General features: G+C 50.8%; 1 long non-coding RNA gene across 1 annotated transcript; it reads right to left on the bottom strand.

Moving 5' to 3' along the window:
• Positions 1–3,862: 3,862 nt before the first annotated feature.
• On the bottom strand, positions 3,863–7,591 carry LOC306647587. Its single transcript, XR_013760130.1, has 3 exons — positions 7,426–7,591; positions 5,655–6,251; positions 3,863–5,114 (listed from the first exon to the last, which is right to left on the bottom strand). It is a non-coding gene; the product is annotated as an uncharacterized lncRNA (long non-coding RNA).
• Between the last annotated feature and the right edge of the window lie 10,406 nt (positions 7,592–17,997).

The following is a 17,997-nucleotide window of genomic DNA, read 5'->3' as shown; positions in this document are numbered from 1 at the left end:
ACTGCTGTGAATGGCCACCTCTTGGGCCCCCGATGCCTCCATTGAGATTGGCTGCTGGCTTTCCTGGGTTCTGTGTGGACTAGAAAATGGAAAAGAGCCTTTGTTCCACTTACAACTGTTGGGGCTACATGGACTCTCTCTGGGGGTCCTCAGGGTTTTTATGCACCAACCCCAAGGCACCAGGAACCTCAGCTTCCTGACAATCCAGCCAAATGTGCCCACAGTGAGCCTCATGATTCAGAGAGCCTTAAGAAGGGAATGGTCCCCAGCCCACACGGAGGTGGGTCTGTCACCAGGCAGCACCACCTGCAGTGCACGCCAAACCCTGGAAGTATTTTCGAAATTCTAAAAGGACCTTGTGATTTGTACAGTTAGTTATATGGCATGTCCTTAGAGTTCTCATCAGAATTAGAAACAGACAGAAACACATACCAGACACAGACACACGTGTTTACAACACAAAAGTTACACTTCGGGACAGTGAGGAAAAGCTGATCTTCCCAATAAATCAGGCCAGCCGATTAAATATCCATAGGGAAAAATAGACTGACCCTCTGCCTCCCATCATATGCAAAATGCCATTCCAGATAGATGCCAAGTGTGGACGCTTGTAAAAGAAAGAGTCAAGATGATCTTCACGACCTTGGGTAGGCAAAAAAAAAAAAATTTTCAGCAGAACCGAAAAAGCACAAAAATAATCTTTAAACATTATGTTAAGATGAATAACTTCTATTCATCAAAAGGGTGATAAACCAAGGGCTACCAAAGGGAGAAGATGTCTTCTGATGATGTATCTGACATGGACTGCTGTCCAGGTGATCTATTTTAAACTCCTATAAGATAAGAAAAAGGCAGATCACTCAACAGGAAAACAGGCTAAAGTCTTATACATTATAGAGGGACTTCACAAAAAAAGTTACCCAAGTGACCAAGAAACGCAAGAAATGTCATTAGTTACCAGAATATGCAAATTCTAAAACACAGCATACATACACGGAGTGACAACAGCAATCGTTGATGAGTATGTGGAGCAACTGGAATTCTCCTCCACTGCTGTTGGGACCATTCAGTCAGTCAGAAGCTCAGGGAAGCAGGGAGCATCCACTAAAGTTGAGTCCACACCTACCCTGTGGTCCAGTATCTCCTGCCGGTGCACATAGATGCATACACAACAGAATTGTGTGTACGTGTGCATCACTACACAGACATGCTAGGCATTCCCAGCACCTTGATTCCATAGAGACAAATGCTGGAATCAATCCAGGTATCCATCAGCAGCAGAACAGATAACTTAGACTATCATGTAAAAGCAAAAATGAACAAACAATGTGCCAGAGTAGCGTGTTAGCAAGCTTTCTGTCGCTGTGACTGGGATACCTGACAGGAAGTACTTAGTGGATGGAAGGTTGTTTGGGGATCATGGATTCCGAGTTCTGAGTCTATGGATGGCCGACTGCCTTGCTCCATGCCCAAGGTGAGGCAGATCATCATGGTGGAAGGGAACAGTGGAGGAAAGCTGCTCAGTTCCTGGCAGCCAAGAAGCAGAGAAAGAGCCTATGTGTGTGCACAAGCGAGGAACCCAGGACAATATAAATAACCCCCAAGGGCTCGCCCCCAGTGACCATGCCTCACTAGCCTACAGTGACCACCCAGCAATCCATCCAAATTACTAATCTATCAAGTGGATTAATCCAGGGAGAGGGTGCATGCTGGGGTCCAGCCCTAGCAGCAGTCAGGGATCTGAGGTGGATGGGAGGCGTCAGCGGGGTGGACAAACAGCACAGAGACACCAAGTGTTCTGAGGTTGAGTCTGAATCTTTAATGTTCACAGAGTCCTTTTATGTTTTTTTTTTTTTTAGTATTGATTACATCATTTCATGGTTAATACAAGGAAATGTTAAGTAAAAAATCTTCAAGAGTATAATTAATGATCTTATTCAAGAAACATGTTTTTACTGTATGATAGCTTAAATAAAAAGAAAACCAGTTCCCAGCAAGGTAGAGGGCAACATGCTCCATTTAGTGTTGATTTCCCTGAAAGAATACATCATTAAGTTTCTATAGAAGTTACCCCTTCCATAAACTCTAATATTAGTTATTAACAGTGGAATGTTTTTGTTATTACTAACAGAGAATAGAGGAATCAGGTTATAGTTAATATTTATTCTATTTCATGTACTCAGTGATGGACTAAAACTCTAACTAGACATAGGAAGAATACAAATTGTACTTATGATTGACCTATTTATTTATTAAGTGGGGAAAATATCCTTAAACTAATCATAAACACTAAGAAAGCAATGAAGACCAAACACCACATCAAAGTTCAGAGGAATAAACTCCTATACCTATACGTAACTTTTAGAGAATTTGTATACTAAAAGAAATCACAGGCTCCTTACAAATTTGAGCAAATCATAATTGCTTATTTATGATTTCATCTAAGTATTAATATTAAACTTTATTGAATGTTATTTTGTGTCCCAGCACCCTGAAATCTCCACAGTATTCTCTATAATCTGAATCTAAGGATATATTGATTATTAGTATTAAAAGCAACTGCAATGGAGACATGCAACGCCTATGGCCCCCAAGAGGGAGGATGATCTTTCAACAGAACCGTGTCAAGTGTCGGAGTGGTAGGAAATAGATGCGGCAGGTGCAGTTCTCCCAACCTGCTCATTTCACCTCTGAACATTCCTGCATTGCTTCCTAGAGCAGCAAACTATAAAGGACACCTGAACAGCTCCGTTCCTACAGCCTTCAACCAGGCAGGACTGTCTATGCTATTAGAAGTTAGGGCAGGGGCCACCCGTGGAGGGTGGGGGTGTGTGGCTGGAGCAATGTTTGCTCAGGAAAATCCATCGAACTGTTCGCCTGGGATTTATGCCTTTTAGGTAGGTAGATTGTACTTTGGTTAAAACTACATTTTTAAAAAGAAGTGTACTAAATGTTTTGGTAACGAAGTTCTGGTTTCATTTGTCAAAAACAACAGAAGCCTCAAAAACGAGGATGCTCAAGGTTCATACACTTCCTGCGACCTGGCCCAGGCCCTCCAGGTGTCCAGAGTCTGCAGCGGGGCGTGGCCTTGAACTTGCACAGACCTCTTGAGCCTGAGCTGCTGGGGAAGGTTTCTGCACTTCCCTTTCCCTCTCTTCTTTTCTCTTTTCCCCCGCGTTAGTTCCCTCTCGGCGCCACCAGGTGGGGCTCGATCACAGCGGAAGACGGCTCTCCTGGCGGAGCCCACAGGAGCCCAGCTCTGCCCATTCACGGCCTCCAGCCTGAGCACAGAGGGTCCGGCCACAAGCCCGGCTACCTACAAACTCCTTGAGGACCCTGGGCGTGTCACTTCTCTGAGGCGTCTTCATCCCCCTAGAATAAGGCTAAGAAATGCAATTTAAACCAATACTGAGTCTTAGACTAGCAACATCAGCAGGAACAAGCAGCAGCCAGGTCCTGGAGCAAATCAATGTCTGCCAGATGCGGATGGCAAGGTGTGAACGGTGACCAAGATGGGAAACCGGTGACCTTCGAGCACCTAAAAGTGCACACACGGCAGCACACTGCTCACCAAGACACGTGTGAGTGCTCTAGGGAGTGGGTGAGGAAGAGAGGAGGGTACCCAGCTGGGCTTTCCCACATTTCTTAACTGGTGCACAGTCGGTGTGCATGTTGATGAGCTCTGTTGTTACATATCTGTTCATGCACACAGTATACCATATAACATATAATTTGGCCAATATTACTCCCCAGCACTTCCCCCTCCCTCCCCGCCCCCCCTCCCCTTGGTCCCTTTCCTCTACTGATCTCCCTTGGATTTTCATGAGATTCCCCCCCCCACCTTTGTCTTCCTTTTCCCTCTCTAGCTTCCACATATGAGAGAAAACATATGACCCTTGGCCTTCTGAGTTTGGCTTATTTTGCTTAACATAATGGTCTATAGTTCCATCCACTTTCCTGCAAAAGCCATAATTGCATTTTTCTTCATGGCTGAATAAAACTTCGTTGAGTATATATGCCACATTTTCTCTATCCATTCATCCATCAATGGGCACCTAGGCTGGTTCCATAGCTTGGTTATTGTGAAATTATGCTGCTATAAACAACGGTATTCATGTATCACCGCATTAACATGCCTTTCATTCTTTAGGATAAATACTGAGGAGTGGTTTAGCTCAGTCACATGGTGGTTCCATGCCTCCTCTTTTGAAGAACCTCCAAACTAGTGGTTTTACTAATTCACATTCCCACCAAAGTGTAAAAGTGTTCCTTTTTCTCCACATCCTCTCCAGCATCTATTTATTTATTTATTTATTTATTTTTGTATTCTTGATGACTACCATGAGAATATCAAGTTTTGAGGATTGCTGTGGAAAGAATCTACCGGAAATTTCTCTAGTATTTTAGTAAGTACTCGGTAAATTATTATTTTCTTCTGTGGCTTTAGGCACTAATATTTATAGTGTACCTACTGTGTGTCAAGAAATATGCAAGGCTCTGTAACACGATAATGGTCAAAACAACAACAACAATAAAAAAGGTTCCTGTCACCATGAAGCTGACATTTCAGCCTTATTCCATATGCTTAGGTGTAAAAGAAATGGCACGCATTCCTAAATCAATTACTGTAAGTATGATGTCATACCGGACTGGAGAGAAATTCAAATTCTGTCGTTGGCGAGGAGCCCAAGGTCCCAGGACATTACACAGAGTGACACATGGGGGCTTGTGGTGTTCCCAACATCTGGTACCACTGTTAAATACTGCAGGTCACAGCCCTTAAAAACCCAAAATGTCCCCTGAAGACGGGCAGCTCCATTGGGTCCTCACTGAGCTGGTTCAAGGATTTCTGTGCCTCCTGTTAAGAGCCACAGAGCCCCCTCTCCAGAATGGGGCTTGTCACCTCCAGGGCACTGCCAATGGCAAAGATTGCATCTTCACCCCGCCCTGCTGCCCGTCTCTTTCTCCTGGGACTGATACCTTCTTCTCACCCTAGGATGTACCTCAAAGAGTGCAGCTTCCAGACCAAGGCAGGCAGGTGTCTGCAGACACTTGCTTCTGGCCTGGGACAGGAACTTCCTGTGGCAGGTGCATGAGCACAGAGCTGCTTTTCTCTAGAAGGTAAATGACAGGGAAAGATTCAGATAATAAGTTTCACGAATCTCAGGCTTTTAAATATTCCAACAGTGCAGACAAAACACAAATTAAAATCATAATAAATAGCCCTGATGTCGTCCACATTTGTAAGTGGTTCATTCATCCAACATACAATGGCTGGGCACTTCCTGAGTGCTGTGTGCTCCAGGCGCACAGAGGGCCTTAGATGAGTGATGTTAATGGCAGTATGACGATGATAATGGCAGTGGCAGTGGCCATACCTAACTGGCGTAAAAGAAAGTGTGTGTGTGTGTGTGTGTGTGTGTGTGTGTGTGTGTGTGTGTGTATGTGTGTGTGTGTAATGTTAAGTGTTTCCAGAATCAACCCAACCACTTCCTGGTCTAGTATCTCTGCTCAAGGTATAAATTCTAGAGCGAGGGTCTGTGAGCTCTCTAGGGTCAGGACCTCCATCTGTTGTGGCCCTGGAAGGGTAGACTACTTTGAGTGACAATTCACAATAGAAAGGACAGTTGCCTATGGAACACTGAAGTACTTACTAGTTATCTATTTCCAAGTAGTGATTTTTCTCCAAAGAGTAGGAAGCAGTTATCACCTCACAGAGCTTCTGTGGGTCAGGAACTCGGGAGTAGCATAGCCGGGAAGGTCCAGCTCTGGACCTCTCATGTAGGTGCAGTCCGGCTGTTGGCCAGAGCTCCGGTCATCTGAAGGCTCAGTGGGGCTAGAGGAGCCACTTCTGACCTTCTCTCTCTCAGAGAAGGCTCGTTGATGCTGGCTGCTGGGCCCTTTCTACCCAGGCCTCTTTACAAGGCTGCTTGAGCATGCCATCAACATGGCGGCTGGCTTCCTCGGAGTAAGCGGCCCCCAAGGAACAAGGTGGAGCCTCAGGGCTCTTGATGCTCTCGCCTCAGAGTCACACAAACTCCCTTCTGCCATGTCCTGTTGGTCACACAGCTCAGTCCTACTCAACAGGAAAGGGAAACACACAGCACGGGGCAGACCAGGAGTTGGGCATCTCTGGGGGCCATCAGAGGGATGGCCAACTGTAGATGCCAACATAGGAAGAAGGGCTATGGAGGCAAGGCAGGAGGCACAACAGATGTTCAGCACAGTGAAGATGCCCTTGAGCTCACAGTCTAGAGGAAGGCAGAAGATAAGAATGTCATAGTTAATTAGTAATTACTCGGCTGAGAGCACTCACAGTAATGGGAAGAGGAACAAAGAGGCTAGGAACCCAGAAGAGGCAGCCACTAACCTCATCTGGAGAAGCCACGGGAGGCATCCCGGAGGTGGTGACATTTGGGTTGGACTTTGTAAACAAAGAGGAGACGGGATGAAGGGCACTCCAGGCATGGGGAGGAGCGGGAAGGGTTGGGGCTTGGCTCTTCTGAGTAGTTTGATGGGGCGTGACCGGGAGAGTGGGCAGAGAGTCTTTTAAGTGCCCCAGGGACTTCAAGTGCAACCAGAGAACTACTGGTCTCTGGTTGCCAGGGGAGGATGGCTTCTGTGCTGGGAGCGCCCGCTTGCCCTAGCTAACCGACCCCCTGGGAGGACAAGTCATGAGGCCCGTCGTTCACCCCAGCTGAGAATCAGGGGCAGGGCAGGGGGTCCATGTTTCTCAGTCACAGGGCCTTGGCAGCCCCATCACACCACACCCCTTTCTGGGATTGGTGACAGTCATCCAGGCTACCATCCCACTTGGCACTACACACACACAGAAATCCCCATGGGCTCTGGGCAGCCCACATCAGCTCCAGCAGGGGCAGCTCAAGCTCCTCTGCCTGAGGCGTCAGCCTCCCCCAGGACACATTAGGCAAGCTCGGCTGGTCAGAGCAGGCCAGCCTGCAGAGAAACAGGCTCTGGGGGCTCAAGTCCCAGAGGGGAGGGGCCGTAGAGCCCCAGCTGTAGAAACAACCAAGGGGCGCCCACAGAGCCTCTCCCTCCTTCCCTGTGTGAAAGGAGAGGTGGAGGAGGAGGGGGAAGAGGGAGAGGAGCAGGAGAAAGGGGAGGAGGAGGAGAGGGAGGAGGAGGATGGGGGAGGGAGAAGGAGGGGGAGAAAGGGGAGGAAGGGGAGAAAGGGGAGGAGGGGGAGGAGATGCTTCTCCGCTGCATCCTAAGCACTGGAGGGTCAGAGTCCTCCCACCAGCAGAGTCCAGCATCAGGAGCAAAGCCCCCTGCCCACAGGGTCCAGGAGCTGGGAGGGTGCCACCCTGGGCCCAGGTAGGAGAGGAAGGCAACTCTGCCCACCCCTGACTCCCATCTTCTGGGTCCAGCCTGAACACCAGCCCACTAACTTCACAGCAAACCAACCTCCAATCCAAAATAAAATTCACCCCCAGCCACCACACTCAGGAGGGACAGGCTTTATCCCAGATCTTCTGAATCCTCAGGAAGGGTGAAACTTCTGCTCAAACAGCTCCTGGCCCTGGTGCAGAGAAAATGGGAGAAACCAGATCAATGATCACAGCAGCCAGCATTGCTGTCTGGCTTTGCAAAATGTTTTCTCTTGCTTTACACTGCCTGTGGCTCCACCTTGACTGCAGGGGGAGTGGCTGCAGCCTCAGGTTACTGAGACGGGGACTGCGGCCCAGAGAAGAAGAGGGACCTGCCCAAGGGCAGTTAGGAAATTGCAGAGCGGGGATCACGCCAGGAATTACAACAGGAGGCGCGGATCCTCTCTTCAAATCCTTCATTTTATCAAGCTCTTGGTCAACTTGAAGCAACTACTTATTGAGCTCTTTCTAGGTGACATGGACTGTGCTCAGCCCCAGGATTCTATGATGAACAAAAACAGGCATGGTTCACCCTCATGAAGGCTCAGGTGAGTTGAGGATGTGGGCCTTAAATAGGTCTTTTTTTTTTTTTAATACATAATTACGAAGTGCGAAGAGCCTACAGAGAAAAGAACGATATTAGTCTAAATAAACAATTGAAAAAGGGTGACTCCTTTTGAGGGTAACCAGGGAAAAGCATTCTGAATAGGTGCTTTAAAACTATGTGCAGGCATAACAGAAAATGAGTGCGGTGATTGATTAATAATGTCTGCCATTGCCACTGGATTTGGAAGTGGAGGCAGGCATGCTAAATACTTGTTTGTCTGGTTTACCCCTTCACTAGAATCCTTGCTCTGCAAAGAACTAGACACACTTCTACTCCTAGAATTCCCTGTGAGGTAGAGTAGATGAACATTGGCAGTAGAAACCATGATTCAAGGCAATTCACTAGCTTCATAGGTAGAACAATCGAGGAAGTGAAATAGAAACAGTGAGGGGGTGACTGGTTCCCACAGGGTGATGTCAGTCAGTCCTGAAGAACTCCTAGCATGGGGCTTGGGGCCTGTTGAAAAGAAGGTCCTCATTTGAAGCAGGAGAAGGCAAGGGCCTGGAAGGATGCCGGAACATCTCGGGCCCTGGCCTTGGTGCACAGGCCAGCTGGTTCCTGCTCTGATCGTCTCTGTGTTCCTAACAAGTTCAGGCACAGTCTCTGCCTGGAGTTCCTTCTCCACCTGCTCTCAGGGCCCCAGCCTGACTCAGACCCCTGGTGATAACTGACCTTCTTCCCTCAGCGGGTTCCACGCAGCATCCATTACAGGGTGCACCAAGGCAGCTCAGGGCTCCCCATGGCAAGGCAGCCCACAAAGAGCCCACCCGGTGTAAAACAGTGTCCTTGAGAAGTGACCGTTAGGTCTGACTAAACCCTCGAAGAGCCACCTGTACTTACCCTTCACTTCACTTGTCACCATTGCAATCCAGTCCTTCCTGTGGCTCTTGATTCATCGTCCACAAGCCCTCAACAAGGAGGACCATCCAGCCTATACACCACCAAATCCCCAGGGCCTGGCACACACTGGCCACTCAACTCTTCATTGAATGAATGACGTATTACAGAAAAGAAGGAGTTGGGACAATGTTGAGAGGCCAAAAGTTTGGGCCTTGCCCTAGGGATCACTCCAATTTTTAAAAACTGAACTTTCGGATTTCAGTGTGGTCGGCAGAGGGTGACAGCAATATGGCAGCAGTTTCTCTTGCATCCTACTCCCAGGCCTCAGAGAGAAAAGATTTGGGGGGAGGGTGGTGATGTCCCCTGCACCCTCCAGTCTGCCGGAGGCTTCTTCTTGCTGTTTAAGAAGGCTGATACTTCTTATTGTGTCCACTCTGGTGGTCCTCTGCCATTTCTGGCCCCTGTAAGGCTGGCGTCCGTGCCCCTAGCTGGCAGTCCTTTTTGGAGAACAGACTAGAGGGACAGTCAATGAGATGTCAAATGCATACGAGATCAGTGTGTAAGATGGGCACAGGCTCCTGGGACTCTGGTCTGCCAGCCTAAGTAGACTTTGGACAAGAGCAGAAGAGCTTCTCGGAGAAAGGCATCTTGAGTGGAAGAGGAAAAATAAAGTGGGCTCTCAGAGAAGATCCGTCTGATAAGAGTAGAGGTCTTGGAATAATGAGGGGACTAGGAAGAAAAAGGTCAAGTGGAGCCAGTTCATGGTGACCTTGGTTGCTAGACTAGGAATTTGAAGTCGAGCATGTGGGCAACAGGAAGCTACCTTGGACCTTCAAGAGAGGAGCCTCTGGGGCTTGAGGGGTGATGGGCGGAAGACACATCCAAGCCCCCTGGGAGGCCAGATTTTGCAGATAAGGGGAGAAAGGCCCCAGGGAGCCAGCTATGGATGACTCCTATAGACCTTGGTTTTCAGAACGTGTCTCATCAAAGAAACCAGTCGCCTTATTAGTTCTCCAAACAGCACATCTTCCCTAGATCAAGACTCTGGTAGAAACACAATGGCCACAAAAGTGGTTTTTGTGTCTTGGTTTTCTGGGTCTCCCACCCCCCCTCCCTCCAATATCTATTCTCCATTATTGGCCAGACAAAGCCCATCCCAAGATCCCCGCGTCTCCGTGTAGCTAACATCTGTCCTTTCTCACCTGCGCATTTACCCATCTGCGTCTCCACGAAATCTTTCATCCCACCGACATTGTAAGGGTTCAAAGTAAGGAGGTTCATGTTGTCAAAGAAACCTTGATCTGAATGCCTTCCCCCCACTTTCTCCTTAAATGAGTTGTTAACAGGAACCCAAGTGTCTGTTGAACCTAAAATACTTTAAAAAAAAAAAAAATAACATTTCAAGGTAACTTACGGCGCGCACTTTAAGAAGCGAGGACTCAGCGTGTCCCCGGCTGCTTCCTCCTTGAAGCTCTGGTCCTCAGGGCTGTGGGAGGCATCCAATCAGACAGGCCGCCGCTGAGGGCTAGGGGAGGAGGGCTGCGGTGGTTTTATTTCAGATTTGAGCTAAGACCATGAAATGGAAGGCAGGAGGAAAAGTGAGTGAGCGAGGGAGTGTGTGTGTGTGTGTGCGTGCGCGCGTGTGTGTCTGTGCTCCGACGGCCAGAATAATGAGTCGCACTAATTCATAGAATTCCATTTTGGCCATCACACACGGCTCCCTTTTCTCTTGAAGGCCACTTTGAAAAATCCCATTTTCATAAGTCATTTACTTCCCCTAGGAGGGCAGGCCTTCTAAAAATATTCCCCATTTCTTACACCTCAGAAGCAAATTATTTATGTTAAAGCAGCTTCGTTATCCTGGCCCCACTGGGCCTGCTTGGAAATGGAGGTGACTTCCAGAAGACACCATTATCATCCACGAAGTCTTCGGAGGGGCCTGTCCCCAACCTGGAGAGGCGAGACCAGGTTTCCCACCGGACCTCAGGGCCCCAAGACTGCCTGTGTGTCAATGAGAGGACAAGCCTATTTTCCACAAATATTTCTGGACCAGGCACTGCACTAGGCACTGGGTAAACTACACTGAGCAGACCTTGCCTTCCAATAAAGGCAGACCGAGGCTTATTAAAATACAAGGAAATCCGTGCGGGCTGGAGGAGAGTAACCTCTGTAGGGTGCCCAGCTGGCCCTCCGAATCCCCAGGTTCTGCATTCACAGATTCCACCAACCATGGATCAAAACTGTTTTTAAAAAACGTGTCTACACTAAACATGTACAGATTTTTTTCTTGTTATGATTCCCTGATGATACAAAATAACAAGGAGTTACTTAGCCTTTAGGTTGTATTAGGTATTATAAGTAATCTAGAGATGATTGAAAGTATACAGGAACATGTATGTAGAATATATGAAAATATGATGTTGTTTTGTAGCAAGTGCTTGAATGTCCCCAGATTTTAGTATCTGCTCAGATCCTGGAACTCATCCCCAGATACCAAAAGATGACTACTTGACATTCTGTAGGGTGAGCAGTCACGGACACGAGGAGCAACACCGAAATGACAATAAGGAGCAAGACATGCAGAGATCTAGGACTTGTGTTTTCTGGGGAGAGGAAGCCTCCAAGGACAAAGTCCCCTGAAGAAGGGGCAGTGTGGTTGGAGCAGAGAGTGAAGTTGGGGGAAACGAGGTCAGAGGTTGTCATGAGCAAGCCCGGCCAAGGAGGGGATTCTTGGGTTACTGTTCACTCTCATGCTGACCGGGTCCACAAACTCACTGAGATTCCAAGTCCCCAGGACAAGCCAGCAGCTGGAAGGAGGCGGAGGCTGGGAGAGAGACGTGGCTGAGGCTGGCCGCTGCCAGAGAAATTCCCTGGCCCGCCCCTCTCTCATCTCGGCTCCCTCTCTCCACCTGGGAAAACGCAATTAAAAATCACCTCTGAAAAGTCGGTGGGAGGAGGAGTGGAGTCGGGGAGGGGACAGGCTTAAATGTAGGTGGAACCTGTCACCGGCCCCCAAGAGAGGAGTTTGTCTTCCCCTCTTTAATCAGCCACAAGCCCTGTCATTATCCAGTGGGGGAGAGAGAAAGAGTGAGGCGAGGAGCCGCTCCCTGGAGAAGCCCTCCATTCTTCCAATGTCCATAAGGCAATTAAGTCTTCAGTTCGCAAACCTGAGGCTTTCATGGGCCGCGCCAGTTGGTGCGTCTCCATAATGAGGGGGCCTTGCGCTCCGTGCGCCCGGCTTCCCAGTTGCTTCCCACCTCGGCCTGTACTCGCAGGGGCGTCCGCGGCGGCCTCTGACCTCAGCTGCCCACCGCTCCTCCCTGGGCAGGGAGGCTGGAGCCCACCAGGGGTTACCTAGACAGCATACTCGCCCAGGACACCACCGAGGCCGGAGGAGGCCCCCAGCCAGGGTGGGGACAAGGGAACTGAGGCCCAAGGGAACCAGAGGGAGGTTCTGACAGTCAGCCAAGGCGGGAGCTCTCCGAGCAGGGCAGGGCTGGAACCGGCATGAAAGGCCTTCTGTGAACAGCCTCATTACCAACGAGCCCCAGATTAAGCCTCTATTATGGGCCTATAATTGGAGAGCTAATTATTAGGCTGCCATTGTGCGCCGCGGAAAGCCAGGATGGTTCACCCAGATACCAGCGGCGCCTTGGCTCTGGGTCTCCGGGGTTACCTGGCAGGGCAGGACAGGTAGAGGCCAGGGGAGGGCCTCCCCAAACCAGCAGGGCGTTCAGCCGAGCGAGCGTGGGGGGACACAGGGGTCATCTCACCTCCCAGATGAACAGGAGATGACGCCTGGGAGAAAAGCACGGATGTGCTGAGGGAGGCCAGTGAGGCCCCGCCACCGACCCGCAGGAAGAAGAGGCATTTAGGTCCAGAGGAGCGGAGTGACAGGGAACGGCATGTGGGAGGGGCCTGGCCAGAAGCCTGGAGAGGGGTTTGGAGGGGCAGCCACGCAGGGCACAGAGGCAGACCCCAGCAGGAACTGGAGCAGGGGGACCCTGAGGGCGTGGCAGGCATTTTGCGGTTTAAAAACAAAGGCGCCATGGATTGCCTGAGTCACCCCGTGGACAGAACCCAGCAGGGAACAGGGAGAGCCGGCAGGAGGACCCAGGGGGCAGAGGAAATGGAAAGAAGGGTGGTGAGCGCTGTCGGTGGACTAAAGCCAGAGATGGAAGGATCCCCACACCACACCCTTGCCAGCCAGTCACCCCTAACTGACCAGAGAGCACCAGGCAGAGCAGAGACAGCACCAGGCCACCCAAGCCCAGCTTGAATGGATCTTAGGACCAGCAGAGGGAAGCGTGCCTGCCCGACAGTGAGAGCGCAGAACTGGTGGGGTGTGGAGAGCTTAGCTTATCCTCACAGGGGCCTGCCTGAAGGAGGTGTCCCTGAGAAGGAGAGGAAGACCTTCCCAAAGACACCACCCAGCTCCCAATTTCCAGGACTCACAGGACTGGACTTCCTGGGGATCAGACCCGTGTGTTCCCAGGCAAGGGTAAGCTGTCACTGGAGTCAGGGCTGGATGGGAATGAGGAGGTGACCCTGAAGAAAACCTCCCAGGCCTGCGGCCTCAGGAGTCCCCTGAGTCCATGAGTCAAAGGATTTTGAGGCATGACCTTGGGACAGCCACTCTGATGCCTGGGGAAGCAGCTCCACAATCGCCCTCCCTCCCCAACGCTGGACACAACCTTGAAAAGGGAAGGAGCCCAGGCTCCCACAGGCCCCAGGACCCTCGCAGTGGCTGAGCTTTGTCTTAGGTGACTTTTATCATGGTCCTGGCAATACTTGACACGAAGAGGCCAGGTACATTACTGCCCTCTTACAGGCATCCTCAACCCCATTTTGCAGATAAAGAACGGGCTCCAGCTGCTGGGATAGAGTCGGTGCCTAGCAAGCACGAGGCCCTGGCTTTGTTCCCAGCAACCTCCACCCCAGGAAATCAATAAGAGTGGACAAGAGTCCCAGAGCAGGAGAGTGGTCTCATGCCCAACAGTGAACCCTTCACCTCCTTGTGGAGCTACAGTGTGGTAGTTGGTGGTATGGGGGGAGGCAGTGTGCTGTGCTTGGTCCTGAGACCACCACCTGGCATGTTCATAGAACCACTGAGGAGCTGGGGCTGCATTCAGATGGTCTCCACCCGAGAAGCCCAAGGCCTGGCCACGCTGCAGATCCCCACCCAACCCCCGAACTGGCAGGGACGTGGGTGGGCGTCATTATCTCTAACCAGTTAATTGTAATGGTGGAATGCATCTCCCCAATCCTGTGCCCGCCCCTCATCAAAGCGTTCCCATAATGACATGGGACCGTGAAAGGAAACTTGCAGGTGGTTAAATGAGGGTTCTTGCCTTTTCGAGGCAGTGGGGACGGGGAGGGCTGTTTTGTTTTAAGAAGTTCATTTTCTCTCAGAGAAGATGTGAATGAAGCCAGTTCTGAGCGGGTATGTGCTCAGAACCTCGCCCTCCACAGCAGAGTGGCAGCAGAGCTGGCCAGAGGGAATGTGGGCCAGCCTCCTCTCTCCTCCTCCAAGGCACTGCTAGACTTTAAAGTGGCGCTCAGCTTTTACCACCCCTCGCTCAGCAACAGACAGTAGCTCCCCATGGTCCCCACAAATGGGTTTTCAAGCTTCCAAGTGGCCGATAAGTTGTAGCAAACAGAACTTCTTTACTTGCGATTGACAAAAACCACAAGTCAAAGAGAATGAGGAAAAGGGTAATGCGTTAACTCTTATTAATGGCTAAGTCCCTGACCAGTCCGTCATCAGATACAGTTTGATCCAGGAGCTTCATCGTGTCATTGGGAACCAGTTGATTTCTTCCTTTTTCTAAGCTCCTCTTCCTTTGCAGGCTTTCTTCTGACAGGTTCTCCTTGTCTGTGCTGCTCCAAATCTATCCCCTTCTGGTTTCACTCCTAGCAGGAAGGAACCTGAATTCTGCTTCCTTGTCACTCAAGCAAAGGTCTCCTGACTGGCTCTGATTGGCTGGGCTGGGAGGTCGAGGCCCCCTTCAAATCAATCACTTTGGCCAGGGTGATGGAAAGTGTCCAAGAATCAGGATGGGAGCTGAGCTTGGAGCTGGTCCAGAGCTCTTGCAGGGACAGCCAGCACTGACCACGTCTCACTGCTCCTACCAGGGCACCAGGGAGACTCCCCAGATGATGCCCCCCATGGACCAACCTGTGCTTTCAGTCGCAGCCCCCACATCTTAGGACAATGCTCTTTTCCCCGGGGACAGGCACTCTTATTTGTCCCACAAGATCCTCCTGCCGACTTCCAAGTTCAGGGCTCAGAGTCCAAGGCCTGGAATCCTCTGCTCTCCTGCTTCCCACGCCCTGTGTCCCAAGGACTGACCCCGCCCCCAAGCCCAATCCTCCCCTGTAACTGAGCGCTGATGATGGAAAACCACAGTCAGGTCCAACGCTACAGCCAAGGCTTGGTTCTGCCAGGAAAAGTTACTCCACCTCTAGCAACCTCAGTTTCCCCACTTCTGAATTAGGTAAAATGCAAATAGCTAATTTATAGCATCACCAGGAGAATTAAAGTCACACATGCAAAGCATTTCATCCCATGCCAGAATGGATTAGTACCTCAAAAAAAAAAAAAAAAAAAAAAAAAAAAAAAAAAAAACCTATCCTTTCTCTGCCTCTCAACTGTCAATCACAAGGAGGGCAGGTGCCAGTCAGGCCAGGAGAGGGCCAGACAGGACTGGAAGTGGGGAGAGGATCCAGCTGGGGAGTTGTGCCCTGGTATTCTACCCTTCTTTTGGTAATATCACCCCAGTTTTACCCATAAACCAGCCCTCTGTAACTCTTGGGAACAGTGGGCTATAGGCCAAAGGAATCCAGTCCTCTGGCAATTAGTAAAGGGCTCACCCCAAGCCAACAATAATGAATAACTATGGTCTCCTGAGCTCCTGTAAATGGGCCAGGTGCCAAACTCAGCATTGCACACACATGATCTCAATCCTCAACAGGGGACTCTTGTTAGCCCTATTTTCCAGACTAGGAAACTGAGGCCTAGAGAAATTTGCTGGCTCACTCAAGCTCATGGAGCTGACAGGTGGCAGAGATGCATCTCTCCACCCAGCGCTCTTGGTCTCCAAACTAGTAACCATCACTGTTTTGGGGTCAACATGAAACCCACAAACAGGAGCTGGCCTTGAGCTGGGGTGGAGTTGCGGTAGCCGTCCCACCCCTGACCCCTCTAGAGGCATACTCTGTCCTCCCAAGAGCACCCAACTCCCAAGTGGGCAGGGAGCCGGGGATTGCAGCAGGCCCCAGACCCTCCCCACTGGACAGCACAAGGGCCATCCCATGGCCATCCCTGCCTCATTTGGTGCTGGGGCATGGGAAGCCCAGCACCTTGGGCCACTCAGAGCCACAGTGCCACTTGAGAGTAGGCGTGACAAGGGCTGCTGGACAGGCCTGCCTCCCTGAGTCTTCCATTCTCAATGCCTGCTCAGCGCATCGTGGGGTCAGTCCGACATGGATCCCTGCAGCTTGGCTGGCAGAGCACCCAAGGCAGCTGCCCCTGCCTGCCCAGGCGCTGGTACAGATGGTGGCCATCAAGGGTGCCTCTCAAGAGCACTAGTGACAATAACCTCCTCCGAGCTTCCGCGGCCCGTCTCCAGGGCACTTCTTCTCTGCTCTCTCGTCTCTGAGTATTGAGAGTTTTAAGAGCTCATATTAGCAATTGTGTGTCAGACTGTATGTTTTAGACACTGTTCATTCACTCATCAGCAGCTTCCACAAATATATGTGTTGACTCTTTATTAGGGAATGGCTCGTATCCACCGAAGGAAAAAAGAATATCATTAACCCCGATGTGCTCATTTCCTAATTTCAACTGTGATCAATACTTGAGCATTGTTATGGTTTGGACGTGAGGTTCCCCCCAAAAGCTCGCATGTGAGACCGTGCAAGAAGGTTCAGAGGAGAAATGAGTGGGTTGTCAGAGCTTGAACCCAATCAGCGAACTGATCCCTGGTGGGGTGAACTGAGTGATGACTGGAGGCAGGTGGGCTGTGGCTGGAGGAGGAGGGCATGGGGGTGTGGCTGGGGGTGTGGCTGGAGGAGGTGGGCATGGGGGTGTGGCTGGGGGTGTGGCTGGAGGAGGTGGGCATGGGGGTGTGGTTGGGGGTGTGGCTGGAGGAGGTGGGCATTGGGGGCGTGGCTGTGGGTGTATATTTTGTATCTGGAGAGTGGAGTCTCCGGGTCACAGGTCAGGGCAACACGGCGTTTTCTGGGAAGCCACGCCGGTCTGGGATCACCTTGGCACCGGGGTTTGTTCCTAGCCTCCTCCAGTTCCCAGCAGCTGCCCCTCAGCTCGGAGGGATTGACCCAAGGCCCAGGGACTGCATCCCAAACTTGGGCAGCATCCTCTCAGGAGCAGGGACTGCAGAGCCCAGGTCAAGCAGGGAGGATGGTAAGGGCACTCGGGAGGCCTAAGGAGCAGTCAAGGGGGAAGGCCAGATCCAGGAGGGCGGCGAGGGCGGCTGTGAGGAGAGGAGCTAAACTCATCCCATCACTCCACGTCGGAGCTCGTAACCTGGATCCCCACCTGGACCCGGGACGGGGTACTTCAGACCCTTGACATGAGACCTCAGCTTGGTTCTCAACCTCCTAACAGCCTTTGAACTCACCAGGATGACCCGCGTTTCAAAATGAGGAAACCGAGGCTCAGTTTCGTGGAGTCTGTGAAGTTGGATAGAAAAAAACCCGGCCCTTCCTGTGTGCTAACCTCTAAGTCACATCTCCCTCCCACCAACCACAAGCGCAGGCAACAAATTTCCATGGCGTGCTCGTGACTGTCACCCCGAGAAAGTACAGATGTTTTCCTCGTCCTACTCACTCTCGCAGACTCCGCTAAGTGGCACCTACACTTGTCACTGCTTCAAGAGGACGGTAGTTGTCAGACCTGCCACGGGGAATCCTGTAACGTGCTAACGAGGAAGCACATCACCAAATCGCGATGTCAAAAATATCTTAATAGCTGTGTTTCACTACAGTTGGCTTCCTCCGCAATGCTCATTCTACCTGGCGGAAGGTCTGTGGTACAAAAATGGTTAAGGTGTCCACCCCCTTGCCACGGTACATAGGGCTCCTGGGGCAGAGTGGGGACCCGGAGACAGTTCACCCTAAATCCTTCCTCCCGTGGCAGAC

This window comes from Sciurus vulgaris, assembly GCF_902686455.1.
Source record: "Sciurus vulgaris genome assembly, chromosome: 17".
Classification (NCBI taxonomy): Eukaryota; Metazoa; Chordata; class Mammalia; order Rodentia; family Sciuridae; genus Sciurus; species Sciurus vulgaris.
The sequence above is the reverse complement of the archived record's forward strand: the minus strand, read 5'-3'. Positions and strand labels throughout refer to the sequence as shown.